The following is a 24,825-nucleotide window of genomic DNA, read 5'->3' on the forward strand; positions in this document are numbered from 1 at the left end:
CAGTCGGCTATCTGTCAGTATTTGATTTTAAATGAGCATGAATCTGTGAGAAATGTAGCGACCCGTAGATAAATAACTGATGAAAACGTAGTTATTTTCTTCTTTCCAAACAAAATGTGCTCTGCAAAAAGCAGCAATGATATTTAATTTATAATGCTGATAACCTGTAATAAGCATAGCATGTCATAGGAAAAGTTTGCACACTATCCAAATCCAATAAACAACATTGCAACTATTCTCCTAACGTTGTTTTTTTTTATTTATTTACTATGCCTATACGTATCTATTATGATGAGGAGACATTTTGTGAGATTTTAAAGCATACTTAAATACTTTATTCGGAATTTCCTTGGGGAGCGAACACGGAGCGGTGTTTCTGATATCAGCGAGCGAGGAGTGGAGCGGGAGCGGTAAATGGTGAACCCGGAGCGGAGCTGGAGCGGAGTGATTATATAATGCTTGGAGCGTGGAGGGGAAATTGTTGCCGCTCCACTCCGCTCACATACTCTTAACTAGCTGGCTAACATACTTTAGATGAGGTTTTGTCAAAATTGCAAAAATTAATTGTGATAGTCTTGAAAGCAAAAGTACAAACCAATCATACCAAATTCGTATTGTATGCCATAGTTTTGCAGCAAAAAGGCAATTAATGAATTTATGAAGATAAATTAGTTGTATCATTTGCAGCATGTTGCAAAATACAAATTCTAAGAAAAATATAAGACACTTAAAAAAGTAATAAGAAATTAAAGAAAAATAGCAATTTAGCAATAAAAATAAACATTGATCATTCTTTTGTAATGGGGCAAGTAAAAAGGTTAGCAGGACATTTATCGAATTGCTTATTTTTAATAAACCTAAAGCCATGTATCCACCAAAGTGTTTTTCCACGCGCCTGTCATATGTTTTCAATGGGAGCGCCGCGTTTTTTAAACGCCATGAGCGTAACGAGGCGCTGAGCATTTTTTTTCACGTTAAAACACCAAGTGCCCGCGGCGTTTTTTACTGGTCGGCGAGAGTTGAAAAATTTTCAACTTTGGATAAAATGCTGCGCTCATCATTTTCACTTTTTACCCAATCAGAGTGGAGGAGGGGCGGGACTAATACCACACCGACCAACTGTCACAACATTCTTTCTGTACAACGACATCAACCAGCAGAGCTAACCGAACAAAATTGATAAAAAATATTTTTTGTGTGAAAAAAATTGGCTGTGAAATCAGTTACAAGTAAACTGTGCTGCGCATATTCTGTATCATAGCAACGAAACGTCTCAACGGAAAAAACGCTGCGCTGCCAAAACGCTCTCAAGCGCCCAAAGCACGGCATCCTCAGCAGAGCGTCTAGCGATTTCAGCTGACTAAAAACGCTTTGGTGGACACACTCAGTTAAATTGTTCATTAAATCTCTTATGGAACAACTCCAGTGTAAACTCATTTTAAATGCTCCAAAACATGAACCAAAGAAGATTTAACACAGGATATGAGCAAATAGTGTTTCGTTTCCCCTATTTGTGAATCATCATCATACAAATCCAACTGTATTAACATAAAATAAGGAAGAAGGGTGTTTTTCAGGGAATTTTGAGTTCCATGTATGAGGTCTGGGATGAAAAAAAAAGTCAGTTACTCCATCACGTCTTTCCATATCCCCTTTCACAAAAAACGCACTGTCATAAAAAGATTCCCATACCAGGAACAGCTGAGCACTTGTGGCCTTTTAACCAACCAGACCAAATAACAGCACAACGCCTGTCTGATTCAAATTACTCGAGTTGAGGACTGCACACAAATGTCAATGTTACGATCTTCATCTAGATGTACTTTAATATTTTCCCCTGAGTGACAAATTATTCCAACTGATTCATCTGAGAAATAAAATGCATTATTTTTCTCATGTCCTGGTATACAATGCAACGTGCTGAAAAGAATCTTCCACCCTTTTCTCTAAACGCACTGTAATTTAAAGAAACATGTTATCCCCCAGCCTAGACAGACGGTCACAGCTAAAGGGGAAAGTTCAAGAGAAGCTAGATGAGTCTTAACGGACAACGCAACCTGCTTGTCTTTGCCTAAGCCCCTTCAGCTGCCACTCGAAAAGACGTTGCCACAATATGAAATCATTTCCTCTGACCCTTCAAACTACTCTTGAACAGGCACAAGCCAAAATTCATGCTAAAGGTAAAGCTAAACAGAGTTTGGCCAAGATTTTCACAGTAAATGATTTTCACAGTAACATCTGAAACGTGAAGGAATGTAGACAATATTTTGCCTTAAAAATGCATTTTAAAGCCAAATTGTCTGTAGAAAACAGACATGTAAGCATTTAAAACTTGCCAACAGAATCCTAGAATGTTGTGAAGGCATTGCTATTGGTACAGGCGCTAAGGGTGTTGTAGCAAGTAACAAAGGAGTTGCTAGGTGTTTGCTAGCTCAAATCAAAAGAGCCCATCCACAATTATGAAAATTATGTGATATTATAAATTATATTAAAAGATGCCACTTTTCATAAAAAAAAATACATTTTTAGAATTATTTTTCATTGTTAGTTCATAGGCCTATTATTTAATGTTATCAGATTAATCCTTACTGTAACATGTTACTAAAATGGTATACTATTTTGTCCAAATTTATTAAAAGTAAAAGAAAAACCTCAATTACAAAAAAAAAACAATCTCTAAAAATGCATTGTTATCACAACATGTTATGCAATCCAATATGGATTTTATATTGTTTAAGTAAGAGATGATGTCTTCTTTCTACAATTCTTTCTACAGTTTTGGAGGGCGAGAAGCGATGGGGGCTCAGGTGTTAAAAAAATAAAAACAATTTCTCAAAAGGTATTTAACATGAGAGAAGTGGTCCACACACACACAGTGTCTGCCATCCTGCTGAACACTCAAACGAACTTATTCTCTCAAACACACACACGCACTTCTCAGAAACAGCTGACGTTTCAACAGGCAACAGCTGACAGGCTACAGGTGGGAAGGGCACAGCCTCTTTAAACCTATACATCCCCTCAACCCCCAACACACAGCTCTTGTTCTTCTCATCCTGAATTTTTTACACATTGAATCAAACACACATACATACAGGCACACCTGTTTGTACCACACAGGAACTGTGATAAACCCTTCCTCCACCGCAGCTTATTTATTTCTGATGGCGGCCTCCCCCGTCTCCCTCTCTCTTCCTCTCGGTTTCCTCAGCGCAGCGAATCTCCTTGTTCTGTCTGAGTCTTTGATAACCTCAGCAAATGTTTCTATTCACTGTGTAAGCAGCAAGCAAAATGTTCAGATGGCAACAGAGTCACGTGGGTCTGCCATGCCAGCCTTCTGAAGTACTTTTTTATTTTCACTCAGTAACTGAAAATGGTTTTTGTTTCTTTAATAAATGTAATTTAGGCAACCATTTTAGCAACAAAACAAAAAAAACATTGATAATAATAAGAAATGTTTCTTTAGCAACAAAACCACAAATAAGATTGATTTCTGAAGGATAATGTGACACTGTGAAGACTGAAGTAATGTTGCCATCATAGGAATAAATTACATTTAAAAAAATATGTTTTTAATTATAATAAAATTGCACAATATTTCTGTTCTTTTTTCAGTATCAGGCATCCCAGTTTTTAAATACAAGCACCACATTTTAATGTGTCTCTTAATGCACTTAGAAGTCAATAGAAGTCTAAAAAGTCTCTTAAAACTCAAAACTAGGCTATAAATGAACAACAGCCTTTTTAAAAGCTCTGTAACAAGCACTTCAGAAAGACTTGCAAAGTAGAAGAGCAAAATGACAAGACAAAGAAGAAAGAAAAAAGTGCTGCCTGCTGCCCTCAAGATGGACTGTATGAGCGTGTACGTAGCATTTGAATAATATAAACATTGAATGTAATCCACAGAAGAAAACATGTAGTGCTTAAGATTCACAAAATCCTCGCTCAAGGCAGATCATGGAAAAGATGCGTAAACATTCACGTATTAGCATGTGTGTGGGATATGAAGAGCTCTCTCTGAGAGAGACAGCTAAGGAAAAAAACAGTTATTTAATTAATCAATTAAATCCAACTCATAAAAATAAAACATTACCGTAAGGGTAATATTTTATACACCTCTACAAACAAAATATCCCATGCTCAGATCGGATTGGCTGACTGGGCCTTGTTGTTCCAAGCGCACAATTGCTTTCAGAACTCCATCTGAGAGAAGTGTGCATATTCACATGAGTAAACACTGAAAGACACGCACATTAAGTGTGTCACACTGGAAGGAGAAAAAGGGGATTTTTTTCCCCTCCGTCCCTCCTCCCTCTCTGGCATATTTCCCGGCTCTCCATACTGCTGCCTGCATCTCCTGTGATGATGAGAAGAGGCCAGCCAGCAATCTTCCATTAAAACATAGCGGAGATCGGCCATACTGAGCCTCAAGAGCGAAGCAGACAATGTGTGCAGATGGCCCAACAAGAACCACAGCTGTACTGCCATAGAACTCTAGTGCCCCATGAGAGAAAGAGACAGCAGCAAGTAAGTTAGCAGAATAACGAGAAATACAGCTGCAAGCAGCAATTGCTAAGGCCATGGATCCTAGGCACACCATCTATATTGAACTGTACTCAAATGTCAGCTAAATTACAAATAAATATATCATATATAAGTTCGGACCATAAGATATCGTTGTAAACAAACTACTTTGTAGGCAATAAGGTACGGACTATGGTAGTAGTCCAGATGGATGAACAAAGTATCTCTTTAATCTGTCTAAAATTGAACTTTTAATGCTGTTAGCATTTGCTTTGCTTCAATTGAATAAAAAGCATTACGAAATGACTGTCTGTTCATTGACTTGTCAAATTTGTTAACGTCTTATCAGCAAATAATTCTGAATACAATGGTGCTAAAGGCACACCTTGAGGATAATCAGCTTTTCACTACTCCCATAGTATATGACTGCAGAAAAAAAAAAATGTGTGTTTTATTTAACAATGATGTAGAAACAGATTTAGAGTGGAAATAAATCATAAAAGTGGCTTGTTTGTTTAAATTTTTTATAAATGTATGAGGTGGCAAGGTGGGCATTTTTATCCCCCACACGAAGGCTCAATTGCATATTTGTATCTCTAAGGTGGACAACAAACATAATATATGATATTTATTTAAACCATGCTTTTACATATTCTTCCGTTATTGAATAACTGTTGCTTTAATTACCTTGAACAAAACTAAAAAAATCATTTACAAGATCTTTGTCTCAAAATATAGTCAATAATTGTATTGCTTCTCATTTTGTACAACATTTAAAAAAACATTAAATATCAGATCAAATTAGCACAGAATCAACTTTGCGTTTCTGCCCACGATGTCATTAAGGATCAGCCAAATTTCCAAATGTAGTAGTAGGCTAGTTTGAAGCAGAATAAAGTTGAATGTGCTTTTTACCCCCGGTGTGCCCTATAATCAATCATTTTTGTCAGACATGGCCCTTCGATTTTTTTTGAGCCAAAAAAACTGAATGAAGACTGAAAGGAGTATCGAAAAAATAGTTTTCAATAAATTCAAAATAAATTCAAACAAGTAACATGGCTGTCCATGACAAATGAGAAGTTATTGTACTTATTGCATACTGATCCATATGAAGAGGGCATGAAGTGGGATATTGACATAATCTTGCTATTTTTCTATATAAATATATATAGACGGTTTAAATGCGAGGCCCTAATAAAGTTGGTCTGATGACTATTCAGTCCCGTCCCAATCAGTGGGCCAGATTTCTCAAAGTCCCTCCAAACTGTTCCAGGGGCCACCATAGAGCCCCAGTCAGAATACTAATGAATCCAACAGGGCCTACGTACCTGCAGTGCTTGGCCCCATCTACAGTTAGGGAGAAAGAGAGAAAGAATTGGCAAGAAATCAAATCAAAAGCCTGAAAGAGAACAGGAGCGAAATGAGAGATGGAGGGGTGTACGTTTCAGCACTTGGCTCCAATGCTTGCTGTTTCAGCTGTGCTGGAGTAATGGCCAACCCTTGCTCTCACGCCACTGTAACCCCGTTAGCCCCAGTTAGCCTGTTTGTTCTGTCCCGTCATGCTAACAGTAACACAACACTGTGTTCCGTATTTTACTTTAGATATTTTTTTAAGGGATTCTGAAGCCCATTCATTTGTTACAGGTTACAATTGGTGTTTACTAATTGCTGCAAAATACAGGCCATTAATGCTGATGAAAAAAAAGGATTTAATTTTTTGTGGATTTAATTTTTTTTACGCCTCTCAGTTAAAGGTATCCTGCACATTATGTACACACCTTATGCTGTCTGAAAACCTGTATGACGTTCTTTCTTCATAATAACATAACATCAATGAGGATATTTTGAGTGTTTTGGTTTGTTTAACCACTTTTTTCTCAATCTCTTCTTTGCTGTTTTGCCAGAACAAAACGCAATACTGGTTTGGATGGGTGTAATGATGACAGAATTTTCACTTTTTCATTAATTACTCATGCTCCAGACTGATCTCATGAAGTAGCGCGTGTATGCCACGCCAATTCATATTTCCATTTTTGGCGTGCTATCAAGACGCATAATCGCCTTTCAGCGTGTTTATGAACGTCGTTGACTTAACGTTATATAAATATATGACTTACCTCAACCCCATCCCTAAACTTAACCGTCACTGGGGTTAATAGCATTTATGACTGGAGATTTGACTGCGTGTACAGACACGCGGAATGACGCGGACGTTAATGGCGTAGACATACACGCGGATAGCTCAAAATGCATAGAGATAACACGCCACCTGACTCAAAAGTGGCGTGTATGTTTACGCAAAATTTATGATGTCATTCCCAACCCGTTAAAATGTCCATTTATCTTCGGAACACAAATTAAGATAATTTTGATGAAATCTGAGAGCTGGATCACTCCTGCATACTAGTCCATCCATAGGCTTCTTGAGGAATTGAAACTTGCCGGCCTCGAAAAGTTATTAAAGACATCGTTAAAATAGTCCAAGTGACTTCAGTGCCTCAATCGTAACTTTATCAAGCGACGAGAATACTTTTTGTGCGAAAAACAAACAAAAATAACGACTTTATATCAACTATTCACTTCCTTCTCATATGCGCCTCTAGTCAGTTAACGTAGTGTGATAGTGTAGAGCAACGTCACACGTAGGCTCACTATTGGCCGACGCTGGTCATGTGTGAAGCGTGTGACGTACAATAACAGAAGCTTAAGCTATTAAACTAGTAACCTGACTCGAGGCAGAGAGGGAAGTAAATGAATAGTTGAAATAAAGTCGTTATTTTTGTTGTTTTTTGCACACAAAAAGTGTTCTCGTCATTTGATAAACTGAACATTGAGCCACTGTAGTCACTCGGACTATTTTAACGATGTCTTTAATAACTTTTCGAGGCAATTAAGTTTAAATTCCTCAAGAAGCCTATGGACTAGTATGCAGGAGTGATCCAGCTCTCAGATTTAATCAAAAATATCTTAATTTGTGTTCCGAAGTTGAACAAAGGTCTTACGGGGTTGGAACAGCATGAGGGTGAGTAAATACTGACAGAATTTTCATTTTTGGGTGAAATAACCCTTTAAAGGACATCTTAAAAGTAATCCATGTGACCCAAGGTGTTTCAGATACATGTGATGCAATGCAAGCGAGTTGTTTGTATAAAAAACATAATTTAACACTTCATTTACAAAATATTAGGCTAATCTCCAACGCAAGTTCACATCACATCGTCGTGGTGGTCTCATGAACACGCTTTAGAGATTCATATTTTTAAAATAATGAGGTAAATCATTTTTCTTCTTTGTGTTAATGAAGCACTCGCAGCGCTTCATAAAACTGAGGTTAAACCACTGGAGTCACATGGATTACTTGTATAATATCTTTACTAGTTTTCTGGGGCTTGAAAGTGGTAGTTGAATATAGGTGTCAATGGAGGGACAGAAATCTCTTAGATTTCATTAAAAAAGATCTTCATTTACATTATGAAGATGAAGCCCTTTTAACTCAAGTATCCTGAATAACCCTGAACGTGAAGCAAAGCTAATCTCTATGTTAGGTCGTATATCGTTAGTAAGCCAGTTACTGACAGGAAGAACAGAGGAAGAGTTCCTGTTATCTCTGTCTTTACATGAACATGGAATTGAAATCATTAGAATCTTATTCTATCTTCTCCTACCCCACGCTGCAGAATCAGGTACAAGGTTGCAGTAAATGACTTTGTGTGTGTTCCCAAGGGAAATATCTCTGTCGGGTATGCATAGGTTACACCAGACGAGACCTGACAAGATGACATTGCTCTGCTTTGTTCTGGAAGGAAAACGCACACAGAGTCAGACGTTGACAGAGAGCTGAGTAAAGAAGAAGATATTTTGAAAAACATATTACTGTCTCAGAGTTTTATGACCATAATGAAAGTAAATAGGGTCCAAAACAATACTGGACCCCATTGAGTTTCACTGTATGGACAAAAAACAACAACAACAAAGAGATAGTTTATAAAATATCTTTTTTGTGCTCTACAGAAAAGAGAAAGTCGGAACAGGTTCGGAAGGACATGAGGGTATGTAAATGATGACAGAATTTACATTTTCGTGTGAACTATCCCTTCAAGTACAGCAAGATATTCAATAAACACAGCAAATGTTACAGGAACCTCATCCATGAAATAAATGCTACGCATGTGAATATCAAAACAACATTTCACTTATGTAGGTCATGGTTGTGGTAACCTCCACACATGTCGGTTTTATGCAATTGGATTCATCCGTTAACACTTAGATTGAGCAGGAAATACAGAGAAAAAAAAGTAATGTAGATAAAATCGACGACTAAACCCCTCCGTCACACAACAACCAAAATATCCACACACAGACGCACTCAGAAAGGAGCAGACATTCACCATATTTAGAAGCAAAATTCTAACATAATGCTTCGCATAGATTAATCCCAAACTAAAAATAAACAAAATTCAATTTTTCAGGTTCTCATTTGTTATCCTTTTAACTGCATAGCCAGAATGAGGTCAACACACATCCTTTTAGCTCAAGGGGAATTTTAAGGAATTCAGTACTACTGATGATGACATATTTTGAGCTCAACCGGATAAGTCTGATTCACGATATGGAAATCAGTGTCGTTGGGACTGACTGCGTGAAAATGTCCAAGCATGACAGATGTCTGAGCTGCCTACGTTCATTAATCAAGGATTCAAGTGTTTAACCACCGTAAAGGCAGCAATTTCATCATTTACCTCATAATGCATTCGGTGTCTTGCATAATAAAATGGTCAAAAGATGTTCACATGAGAACCAATTATTCACGCGTATGTCTTACTACAGAAAGAAATCACTATGCACATAGGCATTGAAGAGATCCTCGAAGGTTAAACTCTTCAGGCAGCAAGAGCATGAATGGTGGTTTGTCTTTTTAACCCATGTGTTTGTGTGAGCACATGAGTGGTGGTCTTTATAAGGGATACAGCTGCTCTCTCCTCAGTAAGATGACACCAGTACTTCAGCATTGAGGTAACCACACTGTTCTCTAGACCTTGTTTGGACAGCAAAAACTAGTCCAGAAACCTTCTGCCTTCCAAGTCAATCTAGCAAGTTAAATCAGGCTGAAGGAAACAACAGGGTCTTGAAATAACTAAAAGAATCGATTTTTATTCAATTAGCCTATACGTTGTTTTAAATTTCATTAAATAATGCTTGCATCATCATTAGTTAGAGACGCGTGCATTCAAAGAGTTTTCATGACATGTCATTATTACACTTTTATTTGATGCACTGGCAGACAATTATTTGTAATGCCATGGTCGATAATCAATAAGAATCATTTTATTGATTATCTATCATTTTAAATCACAATGTTGCTTTCTCAAGTCTGAGATACCAATGCACAATTTGAAAAGCCTAAACATGCCAGCTAGCATTTCAAAAGCTCATTTTAAAAACATGCAACTCTGATTGCTTGTCTAAACCCCTGGCAATCTCGTGTCGGGAAAGGGTTGCCCTCATCTTCAGTGGTCTCTTTTCACACTGCTCATTACCTTAATTGATGTTTAACCCCTAGATCAGCTGATGGCGGCTCAATTAAGAGCTTGCTGGAGGAGAGATTAGAACAGGGAAGGAGGGCTGTGTCCTCTCAGAGGAGCTTCGGCCCTTTACCGTGCCCTACTCTAACAGCCACGTGGTCAGTAAGGACACTGAGGCCATTTTGAATGGGAAAGGGCAGGGAAGGGCTCCCCCCGCCCCATAATACTTAATTCAATCAGCAGCATTGTGACCTTAAAGTGGATTTGTTTCCAATCAAATGTTGGGCAATATCAGATGCCATGATCAAGGGCTACATAATTGTAATAACCTTCTGTCATCCTTTACATGTCATTCCAAACCTGTATGAAATTCATAAGACCAAAAAAAGATTTGAGTGAACGACACCAGTATTTGGCAAACATCTGCTGGATATCTGGGTTCGGTCTACAGCAAGCTTTTTTTTTTTTGTAAAATGCTTTGAGGGAGACCCGAAAGGCCAGAGACATTGTTTGAGTGGAAAAATTGATTCAAACGTGGCCACAGGATATGGTGTATAATCAGAAGAATATTTCACAAATCAGACAATGAGAACAAAGTGAAGACCTGCTTTATAGGCAGCAGAGGGCCTTTGACGGATGAGAAAGGGCGCGTAATAAAACACACATCAAAAACAAAACAGACAAATAGACATCTAAAAACTGCGACAGTATAGTCTTAAATTTGTTTTTATGTGGGAAATTAGATGAGAGACTCAGAATGAAGTCATTATTTTGACCTCATGTTGATGAAAATATCATCATAGATGATCAGGGTGAAGGTATCACACTACTTTTGTTCTGTCATGTTTTGCATCATCCTGCGTTGCTTTACTTGGTTCCTTGGTCAATCCCCCCAAAAAACCTTTCCGAAATGCATCCGCCTAATAGTTTCCATGTATCTTACCTCCCATTATCGAGCTGAGCTTTTTCATAAAACAAACATGATTGTTCACATGAGGCTTGTTATTTTGTGAAAACTTTTTTAAGCATTTCAAAACACCAGTGGTAGGTTTTTAATGTGTGAAAGAACCTTTTCTCTCTTACTGTTATTGGAACCCCAGGTGGGAGGACATAACAGCATTGAGTCTCTGGAGGTAGAGCTGACACCCTGCTGGGAATCACGACAGCCCAGTACCTGTCTGCATGACCTAGACATTCAGCTCATTATGAGATTCAGCCTATAATGAGAGCTGGAATTCTGAAGACACCATTCAAAGCTTTGTGTACACACACACACACACACCAAGTGTCTTGGACAAACGCACTTCACACTTACAACTCAGCCTGTGCAAACTTCAAACTAACGAATTTTCAACAGAGACTGAAGTCACACATTCACAAGTTGTTTAAAAGACTTTTTTTTTTTCTCTGAATGTCTTAGGACAGGCAGGGGTTTTAATACAGGGCTCTGGGGACCTCAAGGAGGCCGGCATGGGGTGTTAGGGAGGTAATACATTAAGTTTTTGTTTTACACCAAAATTGACATTATATCATGAGATTAATAATGGATATGTCATTGATGATTTCATAGACAATTACAGAAACAGATATTTTTGTTTTCTTTACAAAAGGGGATCATCATATTTGGATGTCCTTGGCATCAAAAGTTTGACTTTAGAGCCAGTAAATGTAGCGAAAGTTTTTAAGAGGACGAATACACCAAAAACACATGTTGTTATTGCATATGAGAGAGAGAGAGAGAGAGAGAGAGAGAGAGAGAGAGAGAGAGAGAGAGAGAGAGAGAGAGAGAGAGAGAGAGAGAGAGAGAGAGGGTGGTGCCGCAGAACTGCGTAGGTTAAACCAAACTTTTGTTTAGAGTCCGTGAGCAGGATCAACCAAACTTGATAAGTGGCTTCAGCCTTCAGTGCTAAAAAAAATCACTCCATTCCAACAAACATCCCCAAAAACATAACGTTACCTCGCATCAGTTAAAACCATATAATATGTTCCACCATATAACACATGCTATCCTGTAGCACCCTACACAGTAAACTGAAATGTGTGCGACTGCATCAAAATTATGTTGACATTTCAGACAGCGACTAAATCTGACAGCTTGTCAGAAGCACCACAACAACGATCACCGTTCATATTGGCCCTGTAAGTCACAGTTTCTAATAATCCACGAGCACTTAGGTAGATGTATGTGATATTTATTGTAATTGTGATGGATTATATATTATTCCCTTGTCACCAGTTGGTTTTTAAACGCCTAACGTTAGTCTGAACCTCCATATCTCACTGGCTTCGATTTCAGACGCGACTTTGATGCCATAAAGAGAACCATACAAAAAACAACCAGTGCATGTTTGCGCACGAACGCGAATGAGCCTGAATTTTGGTATTTAAAGTAATAATAATACAAATAATTCAGAGAGGTTACGGCAATAATTCAACACTGTAAGAGCTTCAGCTAGACTTGACGAACGACTTACCCGGAGCAGCTACAAGATCCACATCTGTGCGATAAACACCAGGTTTCTTACGGCCCGATAGGTAAAGAAGAGTAATATATATCAAACCAGGCAAGAATATAAAAAAACAGCGAGCAGATGTCAATAATAATATGTGAACTCCTTAACTCCTGTTCAGGGTTATCATTTAGCCCGTACAGTCAAAAACCTCCATGTACAAAGTGTCCTATCCACCATGACTGGTAATGCATTATGATGGACAGATAATGTGACCAATCAGACATGAGCTTTGCGTTTTTCGTCCAATCAGGTTAAAGTACGGGCACTGCTGTGTGGAAGAAGAATTGTGGGCGGGGCTAATGTGCAATAGGAAGAGATCATGCTGACGCGCTTTATGTATTCATCCGCTTCCCCATCTTAAGGAAACGATCCTGTAAAAAAAAATTCCTCTCTGTGTTTACATTTGAGAACTGGAATGTAATTATTACTTTTATATGTTACCGTATTTTAAATTTGAAATATTTTATAAAATATATACTGAAAATATACATGTAATCATGATATGGCTTGTGCGCTATATTAAACACGTTTTATTATTTATAATCTAAGATGTACACGGTTCAGTAGGTTACGTCAGCAGGAAGGCTAAATTCTGTTTTCTTTAACGCACATAATAAGTGCATCATTCATACGTAGAACTGCATTCGTGCATTTTATTTTTAAAACTCGCTTAAACACAATGAAGCATTAAGTGTGTTAAGAATGGTCTATTATTAGACAAAATATTAAATACAGTTTTTGACCAGGCTGATTTAGTGGCTCCATGTATTATACATCAGGCAAATCCAATAAAAGCATTTCAAGTACTATTTTTCGTGGATGGATATAGTGTTTACAGAGGGAATGGTGGTGATGTATGCAGAAAAATGAAAATGTCAGAGTGCGGTAAGTTTGAAGGCAGTTGAAACGGATAAAATCTTACTGGTCCACCTGGAAATCAACTGCACGGGGTTTGAAATATCAAGAGAACAAAAAACAAACCCGAAATCTTATTTAAAGGATTAAAAGTGGATGAGAATCCACTTGCGACATATACTCGGATCAGAGCTGCGTGCGTCACTGGCATGGAGGAACACTTAAAGTCACAGGAGTCGAAAACAAAACTCTTTCAGTCTGCGAGTGCGATATATGAATGAAATGCGATATAGGCAACCAGGATACTTTTGAGGAGATTATCACATAAATCAGCGAGCAATAATAATTGTCTTTATAAAGTGTATTTTATTTCATTTTCTTTAATTATTTTTTAGTTCGTTCAGTTTTTGAGGCCCTGACTCCTTGTTGAGGAATGTTTAGTCAAAAGCAGAATTTACACACACACACACACACACATATATCTATATATATATATATATATATATATATATATATACAGGCAATAAACATTTTATATATATATATATATATATATATATAGCCTATATAAATATATATAAACAAAAACTTTTATCGATTAATCGATTTGACAGCATTAATTTATATGTAGGCCTATATAAACATCAATTTACTTAAAAAATAAATAAAAGAAGCAACATGATTGTAGCCCATTGCATATAGGCCTATACCTGTGGAGGAGAGAGATTACTCTGTTTTATTCCTTATGTAAGGAGCTTATGCACTGGGGTTTTGTGGAAGAGCATTTACACAAACAGATGGACACCCTGTTGCCCTCTCTCAGATCACTTGCTTCCTACACTCAGCCTGCGCACTGAACAGAATGCCATTCAGCCACGAAACCTTCACTGCAGGCAAAAACAATCATGAAAGTGGGGGTGACAAGGCCTCTGATCTGGGGTCAGTTATTGACAGACCACAGTGGGCAGTTATGAACAAGTAAAAAATGTCAGATTACATCTTATTCATCTTTGAATCTACTATGTGTACAGTAAAAAAGATCCATTTGCAGTGCATTGCAATTTTAAACCATATAAAACTGTTCAACTTTATTTTATTCACACGCAGGTGGTGTTTCAAAATTGAATGCCCGGCATGCTCAAACATACACTCACCTAAAGGATTATTAGGAACACCATACTAATACTGTGTTTGACCCCCTTTCGCCTTCAGAACTGCCTTAATTCTACGTGGCATTGATTCAACAAGGTGCTGAAAGCATTCTTTAGAAATGTTGGCCCATATTGAAAGGATAGCATCTTACAGTTGATGGAGATTTGTGGGATGCGCATCCAGGACATGAAGTTCCCATTCCACCACATCCCAAAGATGCTCTGTTGGGTTGAGATCTGGTGACTGTGGGGGCCATTTTAGTACAGTGAACTCATTGTCATGTTCAAGAAACCAATTTGAAATGATTCGAGCTTTGTGACATGGTGCATTATACTGCTGGAAATAGCCATCAGAGGATACATGGTGGCCATAAAGGGACATGGTCAGAAACAATGCGCAGGAAGAACATGGCATTTAAGCGATGCTCAATTGGCACTAAGGGGCCCAAAGTGTGCCAAGAAAAAATCCCCACACCATTACACCACCACCACCAGCCTGCACAGTGGTAACAAGGCATGATGGATCCATGTTTTGATTCTGTTTACGCCAAATTCTGACTCTACCATCTGAATATGTCAACAGAAATCAAGATAAGACCAGATGACATTTTTCCAGACTTCAACTGTCCAATTTTGGTGAGCTCTTGCAAATTGTATCCTCTTTTTCCTAATTGTAGTGGAGATGAGTGGTACCCGGTGGGGTCTTCTGCTGTTTTAGCCCTTCCGCCTCAAGGTTGTGCGTGTTGTGGGTTCACAAATGCTTTGCTGCATACCTCGGTTGTAACGAGTGGTTATTTCAGTCAAAGTTGCTCTACTATCAGCTTGAATTGTCGGCCCATTCTCCTCTGACCTCTAGCATCAACAAGGCATTTTTTGCCCACAGGACTGCCGCATACTGGATGTTTTTCCCTCTTCACACCATTCTTTGTAAACCCTAGAAAATCCCAGTAACTGAGCAGATTGTGAAATACTCAGACCGGCCCGTCTGGCACCAACAACCATGCCACCTTCAAATTTGCTTAAATCACCTTTCTTTCCCATTCTGACATTCAGTTTGGAGTTCAGGGGATTGTCTTGACCAGGACCACACCCCTAAATGCATTGAAGCAACGGCCATGTGATTGGTTGATTAGTTAATTGCATTAATAAGAAATTGAACAGGTGTTCCATAATCCTTTAGGTGAGTGTATGTTTCAAAACAGCTGCTTTCAGAGCTAAGAAGGGCTGAAAATGAAACTTTTACAGATGGATTATCTTTTTGCTTGCCTTCTCATTTCCTTCTCTTTTTTCACTCTCACTTTTTCTTGCAGATGCACACTTGTTTACGTTACTTTGTTCTCCATATGCCTGATTCTCTCTTTTTCTCTTTTCCTTTATTTCTGAATGTATTAATCCAGATGAAAGGTGTGTGGGTGAAAATTTTCCTCTCTGCAGTGACCCGCTGATCTGCTGCACTTGGCTTCCGTAGCATCCTGTCTGCTGCCTAGCAACTCTCTGTATCTATGGCAACAAAGCCAACAAACCCTACTGCCTCTCAAACGTACCCCCAATGAGCTGCAATAAGTGTGGCAATCAGGAACAGGCAAGAGTAAGTGAAAAAAGCTTAGCAACGGTACTCTATAATAATAATAATAAATCATTTTTAAGTGTCTAGTCTCATACTGCCAAATCGCCACTAGCAGCACGGCGTCATGTATGACAAGGCTGTTATGTAATCCAATGCAACAACACAATTTAAGTAAATATCACTATTTGCATTTATAGCAGCTATAGTTTTTACAACATATGACTGCTGCTTTAGGTAGCCTATGTACATATTTGAAAGTTTGATAGTGTGCTCATTCATGCATTGTATGAATATGACTATCAAGACATTGTGTTGCTCTCTTGACTTTACAGATGATTGTAAATATTGCCAACACTGAGTATTGTCTATAATATTTGTTTTATTTACAATGTAATATGTATTTGCTTTTATAATCACGGCATTATACATTGTGGGCAGGTGTGTACCGTATAGAAGTTTACTCTGCAAATTCGACTGGATCACGTCACGTGAGCGTGTGGTCAGTGGCTGGTGACGTTGCGCCCTCTAGAGGCCACACGGACAAAACCAGTGAAAGATCCTGGACTAGTTTTCCAAAAGCATCGTAAGCTTAAGGGTTAGTTCACCCAGGAAAAAAAAAATGTAATTTACTCACCCTCAAGTCGTTCCAAACCAGTAAGACTTTCGTTTATCTCCGGAACACAAATTAAGATATTTTTAATGAAATCTGAGAGATTTTCTGTCAACAAACCCCATTAATTATTGATTAATGTTTATGCTAATAAAAGCCTCAATTAAATCTGTTCATCATATAAAATTATTGAGTTTCTTCAGAAAGTTTGGATTAAACCTCTCAATTCATATGGATTAGTTTTACGATCTCTTTATTAACTTTTTGAAGCCTCAAAGTGATAGTTGTGTGGGAGGGACAGAAATCTCTGTTTTCATTAAAAAATATCTTAATTTGTGCTCCAAAGATGATGATAGTTTTCATTTTTGAGTGAACTAACTCTTAGGTTGTACTAACAGTCGAATCATCTTATGATATGTTTTCAAAAGGAGCTGTAAATTAATTAAAAACTTGAAAATTTTCGAAGATCTACAAGTCTTCTGGAATAATGTCAACGTAAATGCAGTCACATGCAAAGCAACCCCAACTCAAAAATTCAATAAAATGAATTCATACTGTAGTGACAAGTGTATGAATTAAATGCAGACAGAGTACAGATGTTATATATAAGAAGGGTGTGATATAATGGGCTTTGCAGGCAAATCACATCAACGTGAATGTATTAAATTGCATTGATAAAATGAACAACGCAAAGTTTCTTCCTCAATCTAAAAAAAAAGTTAAATCCTTGCAAAAGTAGCCATTTGGGACCTAGTTGGATGGATATGCAGTAAGCAATATATTGCATTTGCAAGTCAAGATTTAAATGGTTTGTTTCAAGTTCTGGACATTGTGAATATTTTTATTCAATAAACAAATACACCACTTTTTTGTAAGACTTCTGCTTTTAAAATAACAACAAAAATGCTTTAATATACAATGGTAATATGAAGAAAACAACAAACAAATACATTTTCAAATAAATAAATAGAAGTTCAAACTAACTATATCACTCTAAAAAATGCTGGGTTGTTTTAACCCAACTTTGGGTCAAATATGGACTAACCCAGCCGTTGGGTTAAATTTTTACATTACATTTTTAACCCAACATTTCGGGTTTGTCCATATTTGACCCAAAATTGGGTTAAAACAACCCAGCATTTTTTAGAGTGATGTATATATATATATATATATATATATATATATAATGACTGTGACAAAATTACAAATATTATTTGTAATTAATATTAGATTACAAATATAAGTACCAATAGCCTAGTAATAGCTTGAGTGATTGGTAGGCTTTAGTTAGTAGTAATAATAATTATGAGCCCCCTAAAATAAAACTGGACCCAAACTTCATCATAAACAATAAAATAACTTAAAGATAGTGGAAAAAAACAACACTATCTCACGACCAATTCGTACGAATTCGACGCATGATTAAAAAGTGGCTAATTTGTACTAATTCGTACGACCTCACTCGTACTAATTCGTACGATTTGTCTAAACCCACGTGATGGTTAAGTTTAGGGGCGGGGTAAGGGGTAGGTCATTCGTACGAATTCATACGAATTGGCCAATTCGTAAAATATGTACGATTTAGCAAAATCGTATTAATTCGTACGAGTGAGGTCGTATGAATTGTTACGAATTAGCCACTTTTTAATCATTCGTCGAATTCGTACGACTTGGTCGTGAGATCGGGTTGAAAAAAACGCCTTTGCATCCATTGAAAATATCTGTTTTTTAGACTTATGTGCACATGTGACGTGCACTAACCCTAAATGACCACCAGATAGCATTCAAGGCTTAATTATTATGCTTTGGAAAGAGCGTTACATATATTTCCATTATAGATTTAACTCTTGGGGAACCCATTTTAGTTCACTGAAATAATTAGTTTAATCGTCATTTCTTATTTTTATTATTTCTTCTTATTTATAAATAGCCATTGGTATAGAATCGTGATATTGATACATCAACCTATATATGTTATGTAGTGTTGGCTATATGACAGTGAAAGCTATGCAGATAAACACCATTGAGTTGGAAATCTCCCAATCTCTTTCTAAAAAATGATCAACCCCATGAGAAGTGCAAAACTGAACTTTGGTGAGGCTTGCCAGCTGACTTGGACCCAGAGCCTATAGAGGCCTAGACAGAGTAACTGTAACTGGTCTCATGCCAGTAGAAATAGCCTGGATGACACTCATAACATCCAGACACATGTTTTGGCTAGTGCATCATTCACACATTTTCTGTATTTTCCACTTTGATAGCCAAGCCAGTAGTAGGTTTTCTTTCATTCCATTAATTAAAGAATGTGATGTCACCGTAATGTGATCGTCACATGTCAGCCAAGTGAAAACTTTATATCAAGTCTATTAAGTCACGCAGATGGGGGTGGAGGACCGGGGAAGTAATCTGCTGGTCTCTGTGAATAAAAGAAGAAACATCTCAAAGCTGTTTGACTAATCTCTGCTTCTCTTGCTCGGTTATTGTGTGGGCCTTGGCCAGCAGAAGCATGGGAAGGCGGGTTTGTTGCCCCCTCCTACTGAAATTTAGCGTGTGAACAGTCAGCTTGTTCCTGGGCCAACAGAGTCCCTTCTTTCTTCTTTAAGAGGACCGCCTGCGCGCGGGATCTAGAACCCTCTATCGGTCTTAATATATGCGCATATTAATTATGCTGCATTGTAATTTCCACCGTGGGATAGAGCATGCAAATGAGCAGTTTATGTTTATGTAGGCTACAATCTCCCTCAGGAGGGTGAAATTTAAACCAGCACCCAGGCCTGTTCTCATGAAGCCTAACATCTCATTTGAAATTGACCAGGAGCTTCATTTTAGAAGTTTGGTTTGCAAACAGCGCACATGTTTCCTGTTGGCCCTTAGGTGTTTTTTTTTTTTAAATGAATGATTTCTTTGTGCCTTCCAGCTTTTTTGTAAATTCATCCAAAATTGTGAGACTTTCGATTTAATTTAAGTTACTTCATTTTATACCTGTCTCATAGAGTCAGAGGATTGGCTCTTTTATCATAGCAAGGAAATTGACTTGGCGAGCGCACGCGCGCACACACCCCTTTACTTCTGAATGGGGACAATCCTTAGAGTTGTAAATACAACACACACACACACACACACATATACATGTATATATATATATATATATATATATATATATATATATATATATATATATAGGCCTAATGTTTTTGAAAAACGCCACAGTATTTTTCATTTTAGAATTCATTACATTCATTATCCATCTTCTCAAAATTGTTATATTGACTGCTATTTACAAATAGAATTATTAAGAGATTATTCGTTAATATTTAAATAGAAAATCAAAGCACATATTTCCACAAAGCCTATTCATTTTTAATAGGCTATGTTACTAATGGAAGTTAAATTGTTACTTTGAGAACTAAATGCAGCGGGAGCTGTTGAAGCTACAAGTGCTGAATGAAGGCTAAACATTTCGTCAAAATCTCATGGATGTTTTTATCGCCAACATTCTGAAGTCATAAATATCTAATATTATTATTGAGTATTATCAAATAAATGATCATGGCATTAAGACAGCATTTGCCAAGAACAATGTCAGAGATTCATGCACTCACTAAAAATGCACACTGTGTAACAAAATGCAGCATATTTTTTTAAGTTAATTTTAGTTAAGTTATCCTGCTTAAACCTATTTTTGCTAGTCCGCAGACTGAAGGAGAGCATCAACCATAAACTATTGTACACTTAATTTCAGATTTCACATTTATTCGTAATAATAATTCGTAATCTGAGATAAAAACTGTGGCTAATTATTTCAGATGGTGGACCCTCAGGCCGCACAGATAAGAGCATCACGTGTTTCCGCTCACTGAACAAATGCAGAGTAACAAAAATCAATTCGAAAGTCCGTGACAAACTCAAATTTTGCGGTTTTCATCCAGAATCTCGAAGTTCAACGTGATATGAATATCTCCCAAAGGTCCTCTGCGCACTGTAAAATTGCGCAGCTGTTACATTAAGAAGCTTATTACCATAGTCATAAATTGTTTTTCATTATACCTCCAGTTAAATGAGTCACACTAAATCATATGTCTGACTAAAACCAGTTATTAGTATGTTTAAATGGTTGTTTGACAAAACATTTTACATTGCTGAATTTGATGAAATCGAACTTTCTTGTTAGGGCTGATTTCAGCACCATTTCACGGACAGCGCCTCATACGCAAAGCGCGAGCAAGGCTTATAGATTATTCCAATATAATACAATATAATGGAATAGATTAGGTTAATTGCATTTTATAAATAAGAAAATCACAGTAATGCATGATTCAGGACTTCCTTGTTTCAAGATCAATAAAACAATTCTGCATGATGATTTGCATAATGAAACTACACAGCAAACAAATAAGAAAAAATTATGAATAAGCGGGTGCACCTACATAGAGCCCTATACCCTATATAAAGAGAATTTAAATATGTAAATATTCTGATTCAATCTTACACTTATTTTACGCACAAGGGAACCATGCTGATATTTTAGATGCCTATGTAGTTCTACTCATTGAGAATGAGAATCACCCCTGTTGCCCCCTGCATCTAATGACATCTCTTTTTCCTCTTCCAGTCTTTCCCTTTATCCCATAAAAGAGAATTTCCCTTTCTCCTTTCTTTTTAAAGCCAGAAATTGTTAGGGTGGAAGTTTTCCATCGATGTCCAGCCATTCTGGGAAGAAGATTGCTCAAATTATTGTAAATAACTCAACACTAAAATTGAAAAAATTGACACTAAATTGAAGGGGCTGATAAGACCCTCAAATCTTACCAAGTATTTAGTGTTCATCCTGCTTTAAACCTGAAGGCATACAGGTGATTCATGTTACAATAATTATGACAATGTTTGATTTGTTCATAGTAGCCTACAACAAATAACCACTTCTGCAAAAAAAAAAAAAAAACAAACAAAGATTTGCTTGTAAAAAAAAATACTGAAAGAGAAAGCGACATTTAATCGCAAAGTCTTGTCTATCTTTATTTTCCTCTATAGCCTATTGCTTAGAAATAATAACCTCGGTAAAACAACAAAATACAAAAATACATAGGCTATAGCACAGGCCAACGAAGAGGCTTTAAAAGTTGGCACGGGTTCAGCGGCCAGATGATCCAATCTGAATTTAGGCTACTTTAATCATTTCGTTAAATGCAAAACATATTTCGTTAACTGGTAATCTAAATAAACGAAATTCTTAAAAGTAAGCTGCCGTTTTGAACATGACTGATTAATAACCTAATGGCAGAAGTCACACGTATAGACTGAAGGAATTTATCTCACCAGACACTCCTTACATTATAACACGAGAATAATTTCACGACATCAGGTTTGTGTATAGGTTTGATTGAAATAAATGCGGTGTTCATTTGTTCTTTTGACGAATTATTAGCCACTGCATCAAATCGAAATACGAGCTGTTCGGTATACAACACTGACTAATGTCTTGAGGCTTGGTAAAACAGCATATTAAACTGAAAAGTAATAGTTTAAAATAAATAAATTATAGAATATTTGTACAACTGTATTAACCAATGGCATATATCATTTGGATAAGTTTTTAAGGAAACCTGCCCCCCAAAAAGTTAACAATTTTGTGTCAATGTACACAAATCGTGGTCTATGTAATTGGAAAACTGTAAAACCTCCTCATAAACCCATTGGTTAAGCAATTTATTTAGCATTAGTCGACATCTGTCCAACGAATCGCTGCTGAGGCGCAAGATGCTCATTCATTGTTTCAAATAGCCTATGCGTGCTGAATAAAAGTCTCGCACTTTTAGAGTAGTATGCTACTGAAGAAGCCCATAACCTTCAACTACTGAAAATAGCTGATAAAGAGTTAACTATTACAGACAGAACACCTAAACTGTGGTTGTGAGGACAATAAAGCTGCAACCGGCGTCAAGAACAACGGCATTAATTAATGATACCGAAAAGGCTATATGGCCTAATCAGAGAAATCTCATGATGGACTCAGCCTTTCCGTTAATTACAGGCTTCAAATAAATATTCTCATTTGAACCCGATTACAGTATATGGCATAAAGTTGTGCATTTTATCTCCGAGTAGTCTGCTGCTTCACACAACCCCATTTTGTAGTCAAAACGAATTTCCAGGTCATTTGCATATGCAAATGAGGGTTAATTGCAAACCCTGTCAGGCGGTGCGTGGGAGATGTCAGAACGCCATTTTTGTTTTTCACTTAGACCAGGCTTAGGGATTTGTCTTTGAGAAAACAGCTCTTACGGTTTTCAGTAGGGAAAGGGTATCCTGGGGGTAAAACTTGTTCCGTGTTTAAGTAGGCTAACTACTTGGATTTAAAAAAAAAAAAAAAAAAAAAAAACAGGCAATGTCTATGCTTGAGACGCTCAGATCTTTACCTTAAAGAAACAATTGCGTATACATATTGATAATATGCCAGCGCGGGAACATTTTCACAATTTGCAATTATGATAAATGGACATTCAGACTATGCAAGATGTGTTCGGATTTAGGGGAACAAAAGATGACGTTTAAGTTGCCAATCACGTATCGGATTCTGAACCGTCCAGCGTCTAAAACCTTACAAGTAAAGCCCACAGCAGCTCACAGACAGGCTTTTGAATTTTCTACATTAGACTATATTCTCCCTCTTCCTCCTCACAAACACAATCATGTATTCACGTTTGTGAACTATATATAGCCTACTTCCACTCTATCCTGCAATAATGCATAAAATGTATATGTAATGTGTTTGCATTACCAACTTGAGTATTGTTAACAGAATCATAATGCTGAATTCACGTGACAAAAACTGGCACCTTAAGAATCAGCAGAACCAGTCAAAGTCTATTTCATACTATAAGAATATGATGCACTGATGGATGGTTAATATAATTTTGAAAAAAAGGACAGACCACCTGATGAAAATGTAATTATGATTTAGGTTTTAAATTTTACAGATGTACGATATAGGCTATTGCCTATTTATTTTGTTTTATCATTGTATTTATTATCCTCAAATTAAATAATTATATTCAAATATTATTATCTTCACTCTGCTAGCTTAATCAAACTTTTCAATTTGAAATCAATTTGAAATAAACACACCGGAGTTTCACAAACACCATTTGCGGATCTTTGTCGAGTGTATCGACACAATTTCAAGAGAAAACATCAGCTTTTTCAATAGAGTCATTCACAGGCATTATAGCGATGTAGACTAGCCTATACTGTGCGTCTCCCCTGATGTCCGAGCTCACGTTTTACTGTAGAGGCTAGATGTGAACAGACCAGAATAGATCAGCCCATGCATTTGCAATCCTAGTCATGAGTTTTACTGCACATAATCGCCTCAGCACACTTTCGTGGTCGAAAATCGGGTTCCTGAGTTGGTCAAACGCCTCATTGGAAACACGTGTTCTTAGGAATAAATCTCAACAGCCTGACTTCTGGAGCGCATGCACGCTGGCGGTTTATGAAAATCACACAAGTAATTTCGCCCTGGCCGCTTGTCAAGCGCACACGTGCACATATAGCCTACCGCCAATAGGCCTACTTCAAAACGTCATAACACTGTTTTATAAAGCAAAAATGGTTTCTGAACTGTTTACTGTTCTTTGGGAAACCCCAAATGATTGGCATCGCTGCAGGCAAACTCCCTCTTGGAGCCTTTATTTTTAAGACTGCATGAAATACACATTTACATTTAGGCTAGGCTATATGATGGGCGAACTATTAGTTATGCACTGGCAGGAGAAACAAAATCTAAGTTGGAGCTTCGGAACGTTCGGTCCTCGAATTTCAACACCAGTGCGTGGCGCATATCCGCAACTTTTGGAATGCCCGTCTAAAAATGGAACTGCATAAAATTCTAAATTACTTCTTTAAAAAAAAAAAAATATATATATATATATATATATATATATATATATATATATATTAAGAGATGCTCCAAATGATAAAACGTGTAATAAGTAATGACACTCATTACCTCCGGGAATGACTAGATGTGTTGAAGCAACGGACTGGTAGAAACATGCTGTTGGTCGATAATTGATAATGACCC

The 24,825-nt window shown here is 37.2% G+C and overlaps 1 protein-coding gene across 10 annotated transcripts in view; it reads right to left on the reverse strand.

Moving 5' to 3' along the window:
• Positions 1-12,759, reverse strand: part of mef2d (myocyte enhancer factor 2d) — a 57,219-nt gene extending 44,460 nt beyond the window's left edge. For 6 of the 10 annotated variants that reach the window (XM_089117728.1, XM_039679492.2, XM_089117731.1 and 3 more), the window contains exon 1: positions 12,521-12,759. The gene's annotated coding sequence lies outside the window, so the exon portion shown is untranslated. The remainder of the gene's footprint in view (positions 1-12,520) is intronic. The other 4 variants (XM_039679494.2, XM_089117732.1, XM_039679500.2 and 1 more) reach the window with 2 other exon arrangements.
• Between the last annotated feature and the right edge of the window lie 12,066 nt (positions 12,760-24,825).

This window comes from Pimephales promelas, chromosome 12 (genome assembly GCF_988280905.1).
Source record: "Pimephales promelas chromosome 12, fPimPro1.hap1.1, whole genome shotgun sequence".
NCBI classification, from domain to species: Eukaryota; Metazoa; Chordata; class Actinopteri; order Cypriniformes; family Leuciscidae; genus Pimephales; species Pimephales promelas.